This window comes from Pseudorca crassidens, chromosome 8 (assembly GCF_039906515.1).
Source record: "Pseudorca crassidens isolate mPseCra1 chromosome 8, mPseCra1.hap1, whole genome shotgun sequence".
In the NCBI taxonomy this organism is placed as follows: Eukaryota; Metazoa; Chordata; class Mammalia; order Artiodactyla; family Delphinidae; genus Pseudorca; species Pseudorca crassidens.
This window is the reverse complement of record NC_090303.1, coordinates 38,124,798-38,136,800: the sequence shown is the minus strand read 5'-3', so window position 1 is coordinate 38,136,800 and position 12,003 is coordinate 38,124,798.

Below are 12,003 nucleotides of genomic sequence, written 5' to 3'. Positions count from 1 at the left end.
CCTTCTGAATGCTCCTGGAACTCTCAGTTGGAGATGATAGGATATAAAGGCAACCCCGTCTCCTGCAATCTTCAGGTCTGAGTTGATTTGTATTCATGCAAGCTCTTGTAATTCCTTTTCACTCAGTACTTGCTCCCTGGAAATGAGAATCAGCAGAAAGAGTGTTGTTTAAGCGGTGATTATTGCCATGGTGATGCGGGAGTGACTTTATTTAAGGTCCAGTTGGAGCCGGACTGGTGGAGCCAATATGGATTTTACTCATATTGATTGGTGAGAGGGAGACTAAGGAAGGGAAGTAGAGGAGGTGGGGACCTGGCAGCAAGCCTGGGGTGATTCGGGTGGTGATTAAAACTGTGCTGGCAGCAGATGGGTACCCAGACAGAGGCCTGATTAGGGGTGGGTAGAACAACAATGCCATCTAATTCTTTCCGGAGAGGTTGGAAAAGGGCTCTATTTCCTGCTTTTATGTATTTATCCTCAGAGTGAGAAGTGATAGCATTCAGAATATGTGTGCCCCTGCGTAAACATCTAAGAAAAGAAGCCGATGGGACAAGGGGGTGAGTTAGAGTACCGTGTACTTCCCAGGATGTGCCATCTTTATTCCAAGAACACTGAGTGTTTAATATTAACCATGTTCGTAATATTGTATATCTAATATACTATCCAAGTGTGTGTGTGTGCATACGTGTATACACATAAATGTATACATATATAATATGTATCTATACGTGTGTATATATCTACATATCTGTATCTATTTGTATATCTATATATATGCACATACGAGGTGGTTAAGTATCTTTGGTGGTAATGAAGCTTTAGTAAAGGTGAAGGAAGCTTCATTCCATCAAAAAATAATTGTGACTTGCTACCATTTCCAGGCACAGGAAATTCAGCAGTGACTAAAACAGAGAAAAATTCCTAGCCTCATGAAATTTACATTCTAGTGCAGAAAGGCAGACAATAAATAAAATAATTTAGCAAAACATAAAGCTTGTTAGATGGAGATAAGTAGGATGAAGGAAAATAAAGCCAGTGAGGGGACATGGAGTGTTGGTGGAGGGCTCCTGTAATTTAAATAGGATGCTGAGGGAAGAGAGATTGTTTGGGAGGGAAAACTTACTGGTAATTTTTAAAACATAAGGATATAGCAACTGTGAAAACTGGTCTTGTGTTGAGCTGTGGTCATCCATGCCCTGCTTAGACTGGACAGTCTGCAGCACTGCTGGACAGTATGATGCAGTGATAAGAGCATGGGCCACAAAGACAGCACCTGGCTTTGAATCTTGGTTACTAGTTGAAGGACCTTAAGTAAATTTCTTAATCTCTCTGTAGCTCTGCTTTCTTATGGGTAAACTATGGATAAAATAGTAGCTACCGCACAGGGTGTTTTAGAAGAAATGAGTTCACATTTTAACGTACTAAGAACAGCAATACAGGCCTGGGACACAACAAGGCCTCTGCAAATGTTACGTATTACCCTAAGCAACAAATTCATTCCCCTCTTCTAGCCATTCCTTCTCTCTAGCACACTATCTTTATTGACAACTTCTACTTGCTTAAACAAATAACACAACTTCCTGCACCTTAAGAACAATCTGGAGGCTGTAAGAGAGAAATATATGGGCAAAACCTCTAAACCCTGGGAAAAAAGTTAATTCCCCCAAATGTTAAGTGCTATAGAAATTTCTGGATTTCTGTAGCTTCTAGAATTTAACTTTTATGGATGTTACTTAACTGTCTTTTGGTCTGTCTTTGTTTACAGCAGATATTTTAGTAAAAAATGATTACAAGCAAGAATATGTATGTGTATATAAATAATATTCTCTGTGCCTTCAAGTCATTTGTAAATTAGAACTTAATTTTTATCTCACCTGCATCTGTAGAGGATTTTTGGAGTCTGTCTTAGAATTTGTAATATACAACATAAAAGGAAGCTAAGAATGTGTGATTGGCTCAGAAGCTATGGTACTATTGTAGACTTGTCCACTTCCACTACATCTGTAATATGAGAATCACTAAACTGTCTGTGAATAAGCTGATTCAATGCATGCTTGAGTTTGCAAAAAATGCCACCCTTTGTAGTAGTACAGCTGCTATCAAATAAAATTTGGTCCAGAGTTTGCATAATGGAGCTTATGATTGAGGGAGGACAAAACACAAAAATAGTTAGCAAAAATTGGCAGAAATTTATGGTTTCCTACAAGAAGTGTGTGTGTGTGTGTGTGTGTGTGTGTGTGTGTGTGTGTGTGTGTGTGTGTGTATTTCAAAGCATAGCATCAATATATGAAAATCAAGGGAGTCTAAAATATTTTGCAGGAATCTCTGAAAGATCCTGTGGTGGGAGAGAAAAAGTAGGCAGCCCCAGTCTCAATCAGAACAACTCTCATTTTGTGTGCTTACACAGTGGGCTTCCAAGTAAAAATTTCTTTAGAGCAAAATGATTTTAGGGACAAAATATTTGAAAGCCACTGGTGTAGACCAGGCTTTTCATTGCCACTCTATTTCGTCCACCACTGAATGGTCAGCACCCAGAAGAAATTCAGTAAATATGTAGTGAGTGACTGAGGGGAGATGGGAACATGCACACCAGCCATTTGTTGGGAGACTCATATGGTTCAAGCTGGGCTTTTAAGCAAGATGAATAATCTGTTATACTGTTTCGAAAGGGGAGAGAAGGTAGTGGAGAAGACGGAGGCTGTAGATGAGGCTTTAATGATGGCTTCAGTTGGGTTCAATGACACTGGGTTGTGCCAGTGGAAATGAAGAGCAGGGGACAGAGGAGGTAGAACAGACTGGGCTGGCATCCAATTTGGTGTGAAAATGGAGGAGATGGATTTTACTATCAGAGTTTCGAGCCTTAAAAAGCTAAGAGAGGGGCTTCCCTGGTGGCGCAGTGGTTGAGAGTCTGCCTGCCGATGCAGGGGACACGGGTTCGTGCCCCGGTCTGGGAAGATCCCACGTGACACGGAACGGCTGGGCCCGTGAGCCATGGCCACTGAGCCTGCGCGTCCGGAGCCTGTGCTCCGCAACGGGAGAGGCCACAACAGTGAGAGGCCCGCGTACCGCAAAAAAAAAAAAAAAAAAAAAAAAAAAAAAAGCTAAGAGAAAGGCAATAAATATGGGATGGGTGTATTGTGTTCAAGGAGTGGTGGAAAATAAAGACTGAAAACTGACAATGAGACCTGGCAACAAGGAAACCCTTGACTAAATCTTTGAAAGAACAGTTTCTTTTATAGGAACTTGCTTATATTTGCTCTGTGCAGTTCAAAGACTCAGACCGCGGAGCTCAGCCACATCCTGGTTTCCAGGACAAATCCTGGCCTCAAATGGGAGGGAAAAGGGAGTCTTGGCTGAGCACACTGACACTCAGAATCAAGTCACGTTGCTTTTGTTGGTCTCTAATCTTGTGTCCTCACTGATCACTGGACTTGTGCGTCATCCCTAACACATCGTTTCCGCAGGTTACCTTGATTCTGCCCTATGGATTTCTGTGTTATTTTCTATCTTTAAATCTTCATCTAGGTGCCTTTGCCTAAGGTTCACCTCCTGCCTCGATTGCCCTGGCCCCCAAAACAGGGCATCAGCCTCGCTCTTCTAGTCCCATCCTGGAACTGGCCTTCAGTACCTGGGGCTTGTCGCTCTGCTCAGCGAATCCCCTCGTGCTGGCTGTTGCAATTTCTGAACATGGCCTGTTGCTGAGTATTTGCATGCTGTGTTTATTTGTTAGGGCATCCTGGTCTTCCACGATAGAACTCTGTTCTGGAAGTGTTTGACTGAACTTAACTGCCACTTCCAGGTAATGTTTTCTGCCTGGCAGACTGGATTTTTACTAAAACTAGCATTAGAATCTGAGCCTGCAATGGTTCCTAACTCCAGCGGGTCTGTTTCCAGGATCCATGGTCCCTTACTTCATGTCCTACCTGCTGTACTGAACTGGATCATTCCTCAAAGGCACCAAGCTCTTTCTTGCTTCAGGTCTTTATAGATCTGATTGCTCTAATCTAAAGGGTCATCCTACATTCTTCATAGAACAACTGGCTATTTTTTGCCACCGTTTCAGAAAAGCCTTTCTGACCATGGTACCCAAGTAGGTAGGCTTCCCTTGCTGTCATCAGCATGCAACCTGTTCATCTCTTTTATGGCGTGCCTTGTTATTTCCAAGTAATTTTTATTTGTTTACCTGTTACTTAGCTGTCTTTCCTGCTAGATTGTAAAATCCAAATCACCATTGTATTTCTAGCACCAAGTACAGTGCATGCTCCGAAAGTATTTGCTGAATGAATAAATGTGCCCTGTATATGACGTAAAAGTAGATCATTGAAAGAAAAAGCCAGATTTTAGGGTTTTGGTATATGATTGGGCAGAGGATAATTTGTGGAAAACCAAATACTGATAACTCAAGAAATTAGGATCAAGAGCGGGGGTTGTAATTTGAGGTAATAACAGGGCTGATGAAGGTTTACTTTAAAATGAAGGCCATCTGAGTTTGTTAGAGATAACAGGAAAAGGGTCCCAAAGGGCTAGAGGAATTGAAGGAGAAAATAGTTTTGTCTGCTTAAGTGAAGTTGGGAATTGAAAAAGGAAAATATTCATTCATTCATTCCTAAATGGTAAAAAATCCATTTCCCAAAAATCAAGGTAACTTGCAGAATCTATGTGTTGGGGAGGAAGCAGAAGTTGTGGATGGGCTAAGGCTCAACAAAGGTGTATAAAGGAACTGTCAGATAGGAAGGGCCGAGCTGAGGTCGGAGAACATGACTTTGAAGTATCCTCAGACAGCCAGGGTTTATGATATTTCTTTAGAAAAACAAATTGCTGCACTAGAGAAGTTCACAGGTCAGAGGCTGTGGACTTGCAATTCACTCTCGGCGATTTTCCCATTTGCTAAGGTTTTTCGTCACCTGTGGGTTTTTTTTTTTCCCTCATTTTTGCAATTTCATATTAGTCTGAAATAAGTTGATAGCATATTTTATGGGTACGTTAGCAGATAATTGGGATAAAGGGAAAGGATATGGAAGAGAGAGGAAAAAAGCTTAGTAATTTTTTTAAGTAATATTTTTTATTGTATAGCACCACATTCATATTTTATCTGAACGCTTTTTTTTTTCTTGCTAAGCTTAAATTTTCTTTGCATGGTCGGTTATACTTAGGAGATAAAAGAAAAAAACCCCACAAAAACGGTCATTCAGCTTGAAGACTTGATCCTCGCCTGACTGTTAAGTATTGTTGGCTACCCTTAATAAAGTGCATGTGCCTTGGGACCTCAGCTTCTTCATTTCTGTACAGAATGGGGTAGTAATGAACTCCTTTGGGTTGCTAGGAGGAAAATAAACAGTCAGATCGGAAAGGATTGGCTAAATATTAAATGCTATACAAATACCTTTGGTACTGCTATTGAGGAAGGATGCATGACCTTTTAGATAAAGTTTATTAAATTTCTAAGGGAAGAAAATGAAGGAATAACAAAGCAGGCATTGCAGTTGGAAATCAGTCCCCTGATACTTTACTGATAAGTAGACTGGTTTTCAGTCATACTTTCCTTTTGAGGAAATGCAAACACTTTAGTAATATGGGCTTGCAAATAGTCCTAGACTTATGAAGCAGGGGGCCATTTTTACAAAGAAGGAAGCTTGAGCAAGGAGTATATGTGACTTGATAAGGATCAGCAATATGGCAGGAGAGAGGGGAAACTTACATCAGCACCTGCTTCTGTAGGTAATGAGTCACATACCCCACAATTCAACCAGAGTTGCACCAAGAACAGCTACTATACCTAGTAGGTGCTCAATAAAGGTTTGTTGCTTGACTGAATGTTGTTTCCAGAATGTCCTACTGAACAACCACCGGTCTGCTAATCAGTATGAAATATCCTCTGATTTCCTCTGCGGCAACAGATTTGTTCATGACTCTGGGTTTCGTGTGGGTTTTAGGACTGTAATTCTGAGGTTACATCCCACAAACACAATAAGCAGTGACCCAAGTGGAGTGGCAAACAGTCCCCTTCCTGAGTGCTACATGTTACCATTTGCCCAATACTTTTATATTCATTTTCTCTTGATTCCATGAGGTAAGGAGGGTAGGCATTTCTTCCACTTCTCTGAAGGGGAAACTGAAACCTCAGAGGTTATGCCCTGGCCTAATGTGTTATGATTAGTACTTTGCTAGAAATTAGTTTGACCAGAAATGAGGTCTCCTGGTTCATAGCCCCATGTTTTGTTTTGTTTTTTTCTTTTCTTTTTCCTAAAAAGATCCTGTGGTAAAAACAAATGAATACATAAATAAAATTTGAGGGTCAATCCTTTCATGAAGCTTTGGATTAAAACACCGAGAGCTTTTGTTAAATAAAAATAAATTGTCTAGAAGAAGTCTATCATTAATACTCACAGAATATTATATCATAATAGCCAGAAAAGTAGGAATAGCAAATACTCACTCTGTGCCAGACAGTCTCAAAGTGCTTTACAGGTATTAACTAATCTAGTCCTTACAATGACTCTATGCGGTAGACACCACAAATATTCCTTACTCTCAGATCTATTTAGTTAGTGAGTATGGATAGCAAAGTTGGAAAATGAGTGATATTATACTGTCCAAATCAATTTGATTCCTGATTTTCAGACAGCAAGTAGTAGAAGTTTCAATAGCAAGGGATTTATTCAAATTTATTCAGTTCCTAAATTTAAATAACAAGGATATTTATACTATTATATCTGTTCTATACTAGAGGAAACTGAGGCCAGGGAAATTAAGTAACCTGCCCAAGGCCACCCAGCTCGCAAACTCTGGAAGCTGAACCTAGGACTTGAATCCAGACAGTCTGGCTGCCAATTAACTTCTTATTTACTATAATACACTGTCTTTCACTAGGACGCCCAATTGTGCCCCAGAAAGTTTAGGACTCTAAGTTTTGAATAGAAAAGAGAAAGACACAGTGAAAACATGGGATGTTAGAATATGGGTGATGGGGGGTGGGAAAGAGAGCAGCTCTGGGGATACAGGTGGGGGACTTTAGGCCAAATGACATCCACTTACCTATGGTTTTACTTTAAAAACTGGGAAGCAAAAACATGACTTGTCTCTAAAATATCTGATGCCCAGAACCCTATTTATCTTAATGTGATCAGAAAAGTGATGAACCCAGCTGGAATCAGTGTTAGCTCCCCTGGCTTCTTTCTATGTGCCTTTGTGGAGTCCCAGGTCTGAGGCACATACTGAATAAGTTCTGCTTCATTCAGCAAGCTGTACACGAAAAAAAAAATTTGTTAGTGCTCTGTTTCCTAATGCTACTCGCCAGGCATTATTGCCAAGAGATGTTCTCTAGGAAAATAGTTTTAGAGTCAAATAGGCTTAGAAATCACCGCATTAAAGAGTGCCCATGGAGTATTGCATATTAGCATATTAAAGGCTTTAAGAAGTTCTGCAGGAATGAAGTCTGTTTAATTTTGCTTAACCAAGCATTTTTTCAGACTATTTGATCAAAAAAAGTTTGGAAGGCATTTCATTGTTGTTGTTATTTGCATAATATCTATTAATATTCCAGGGAACAAACTTTAGAAAATCTTGATTTAAGGTAAAAAGAAAAATCTTTCACCAAGACAGATATGTTATAGAATCGGACTGCTGCTTAGTTGATATGACAATGTGCAGCCTATTTCTAGGAAGATAGAGCTACTTATTCATTTCCATGGCAACATGCTTCTGTGTACACAAAGTTCTTTTATGTACATCCCGTCGTGTGACTCTTAAAACCACTGTTAGAGAAAGTAGGGCAGCTAAACTTATCCCACTTGACATAAGAATGTGGCTCAAAACTGTAGTGTCACTCCAACTCCTCAGGCACCCGGAGCTATGCTGACGGCCGTCACTTTTTTCACAAATGTGTTGAATCACTTGGGGGTACTTGGGCTTTGAGTTTTATTTTTCATCAGGGTGAATGCTTTCTGTTGATCTATGGTCATCCTTTGTGGTGGTTGCCATTAATGGTCAAGGGGAAACATCTGGCTGATGTGGAAAGGGAAGTTTATGGCTATGGAACCGAAAATAGAAAAATAAAGTTCTATGAGAAAACAGAGGTAGTACTGTGTGTTCTAGACAGTTGAAATAACTAAACAACACTAAAGCACTAAAAAACTATAAAGACTTGTCATTGTGAAGTTGTATTAACTTTCACAAAAATTACTGGATATGGAGTAATAACCCAGAAGCCAATGAATTTATAAATATCATGTTTTTCAAACTATCAGGACTAGAGTTTGTCTCTTGAATATTTTCAATAGGATCATGGATTTTACATTTGAGAATGATTTGAGAGATCAGTTACGCCAGATTCCTTATTTTACAAATGGGAAATAGCCTCAGAAAAGTTACGGGGCAGACCAGACACTCACTGCTTTAGCACAAGATTGGACAAGATCCGCAGTTGTTTCACCCTTTAAGAAAAGGCTTCCTGTTATAGTGAAGGACAGTGGGGGAAAGTTCCAGGGCCAGATCTGAATTGCTTTTGACATGCAAATATATTAAGAACCCTCAAGAAAATGAATAGAGACCCAGCCACTGTGTCAGAATCTGATTCACCCCTTCAGTGGTCCCCTTACATCCAGTAGCATTTAGATACTTGCTATCCTACAATTTCTAGAATTCCCATACATGACTGTTTCCTGCCTAAATAGGATTTAGGAAGTTCCTCCTTGTGTGAGAACCTATCAGGGTAGTTTGATGCCTTCCTCTCTTACTTATAGTGGCCATAAGGATTTTCCTCTTGTTCCCTGTTTATTGGGTGTTCATAGATTCAGTCTACTCTCTTGGCTACATGCCCTATTTACTTTGTGTTATCTTGGGATTATAATTCCTGTCAGCAATTATTTTCTCTCCTAAACTCAGAATTCCTCCTGGTATCTCCTCCTAATGAGAACGCTATGAAGTAGTGAAAAAACATTCTAACAATAAAATTCTCTGTTCAGTCACAGATTGAATATTGAGTAGAGACAGATTCAAGTTTATCTTTTGGCCCATACACTTGTCAATGAGATCTGTCTTCTTGGGCTTGTTTAAAGGATTAATGGTAATTTATACAAGATGCCTGATGTGTTTGAGGTGCCCAGTAAATAGAAGACACCAGTATTTTTTTTTGAATTTTATTTTATTTATTTTTTTATACAGCAGGTTCTTATTAGTTATCCATTTTATACATATTAGTGTATATATTTCAATCCCCATCTCCCAATTCTTCGAAGACACCAGTATTGTTGTTAATATTAGCTGCAGGGCTGCCTCTTTGAAAAGGCTTGCTGATACCTTATATCAAAATGCAGTACCGTAAAAGCTATTCTGTTTGGGGAGGAGGGACAGGGGTACAATTCAATGCAGTCCAAGTGCCCTTATTTCTTGTGATTTTGCTTGACCTATTAACTCTCGAGGAAAAACAAGACTTTTGCCCTTCAAACAATCAGCCCTGAGTATTATTTTTCTCAACTCAACTTTTAATTAATACTGAATCCAACACTGTAGTGGTTATTAGTGGGGCCCACAGTGTGTAGACCCATGTGTTATAATCACTAGTCACAGGAGAGGGAGGTTGAAGCTGGGGTACAGCTTGTACTGATGAAGGAGATGATAGCTACCAGCATATTTTCCCTAAACCTAGGCAGAATAAGATCTTTTTCCTGTCTTCCTGTAGTTTACTTGACCATTTTTAGAATTCCATTTTGAATCATCTAAAGTATTTCTGAATGCATCTCTTTGTGTGTATTTTCTAGTTGTTACTTTAGGTATTATGTTTCACATACATAACTTAACACAGTTTACTGGCATCAACATTTACCAGTTTGAGTGAAGGGTAGAAACTTTACCTCCCTTTAAGTTGCTTTATCTTCCCCTTTTTTATAATAAAAGAGTTTTAAATATTTCCTTTACATATCTTGAGCACTGCATGATACATTACAATTTTTGCTTCAGGCATCAAATATAATTTGGAAAACTCAAGAGGAGAAGGCGCATGTATTGTATTTGTCCATATTCTTACTCCTTATCTTGTTTTTCCTTCCTTTTTGAGGTTCCCAGATTCCTTCTTTTAAAATTAACATTCTGTTTCAAGGATTTTCTTTAGCCATTCTTTTAGGTAATTTCCCTATACATAGGTAATATATATAGGTAATGTGTTGTTTCACTCTCTGTTTACAAGACTTTGCCTTTAGTTTTCAGATGTTTGATTATCATATGTCTCGGTGTGGATATCTGTGGGTTTATTCTATTTGGATTCTGTAGGTTTATGTCTATTGCCAAGCTTGGAATTTGTCAGCCATTGTTTTTTTCAATGACTTTCAATCCCAACATTCTTTTCCTTTCCTTCCAAGATGCCAATGGCATAAATGTTAAATCTTTTGTTATAGTCCTATGCTGAGACTGTTATAGTCCCTGAGTCTATGCTCTTTTTTCTAAAGTATGTTTATCCTCTGTTGTTCAGATTGTGATTTTTTCACTTTTGTCTTCAAGTTCATTGATTCTCTGTTCTCTCCATTCTGCTATTGAGTCCATCCATTGAGTTAAAAAATGCACTTATTATATTTTTCCATTTAAATATTTCCATTTGGTTCTTCTTTATATCTTCAGTTTTTTTGCTGAGACTTTCTATTTTTTTCATTGTCTTCAAGTACGTTTGTAATTGTTCATTGAAACATCTATATAAGGGATGTTTTAAAGTACTTGTCAGATAGTTCCAACATTGGTGTCATCTCAGTGTTGACATCTAATGATTAACTTTTTTCATTCAAGTTGAGATTTTCTTGGTTCTTGGTATGATGAGTTTTTAACTTTTTCTAATGGGTCCTGAATATTTTTTGGCATTATGTTGAGATTCTGGATGTTGTTTAAGTCTTCTGTTTTATCACTGACACCTCTGATACCATACTGATGAGGGAACTGGGGAGCCATCTCATTACTGCACAGTGGTGATGGAAATTCAGGTTCCCCATTGAACCTCTGTTGACAGAACAGGTGGGAGTGAGTGCCTTGTTACTGCTAGATGCAGTAGGACTTCTGACTCCCCACTAGGCCTCCAATGACTCCGTCTTGCCTGGGAGAGGAAGGGGTGCCTCATTACTCCTCCCTACACAGCATTTACTAAACAACACAGGGGTGGAGAGATGGTGTCATTGCTCTCCTTAACACCATCACAACTGAGAGAGGTGTCATATTATCACCAAATGGTGGTGGAAGTCTTTGCTCTCTGCTTGGGCTTTGCTCACATGGGTGATGGTGAAGCTATAACTGAACAGAACAGGCTGGCAGAAAATATGTCTACTAATAACAAGTGAGTAAAGTATTCCCTGTTTTTACACTTGGATTGTGGCAATAAAGAATTCTAAATATATGAACATTAGGATGGGATTCAGTTCCATTTGTTTGACACATGGTTCTTTGTAGCTCATAATGGTAATACTGAATAAATATTTATTGAATGAATAATTATCATTTATTAGACCCTTGTGAATCCCTAAGCTAGGTACTTTGCTACATTATCCTTCTTCCTTACAACCGTATGTCAAGTGGGTATTATTACTACAATTCTGTACTTAAAGAAACAGGTTTTGAGACAAATTAGGTGACTTGTCTAAACTAATGTAGGTTAAAAAGATGGCTGAATTAGGATTTGAGTCCAGCACCACTCAAAGCCTGGGTGCTTCACCACAAGCCAAGGAGTGCTGAAGGGGGCCTGCCTGCTTGGGTGTGAGGATGAGTCAAACAGTGAGCAGAGGCACCCTGTTAATTGTCCTTCATTCGAGCCAAGAATCACATTATGTTGTTAATTAATACCTGCCAGTTGAGTCACTTAGGAAGGTACTTCAAGTTTGCCCTTTTAAGGGAGGGTGGTGGTTTTTCTTGATGCTGAGACCCAAAGACATTTGCCCCAAGTTTACCTTGGTTAGTTAGTTCTCTCTGGAAAGCCATAGGGTAGCCTCATGATTCCTGAGGAGCGGGAATTATTATTATATACCATTATTT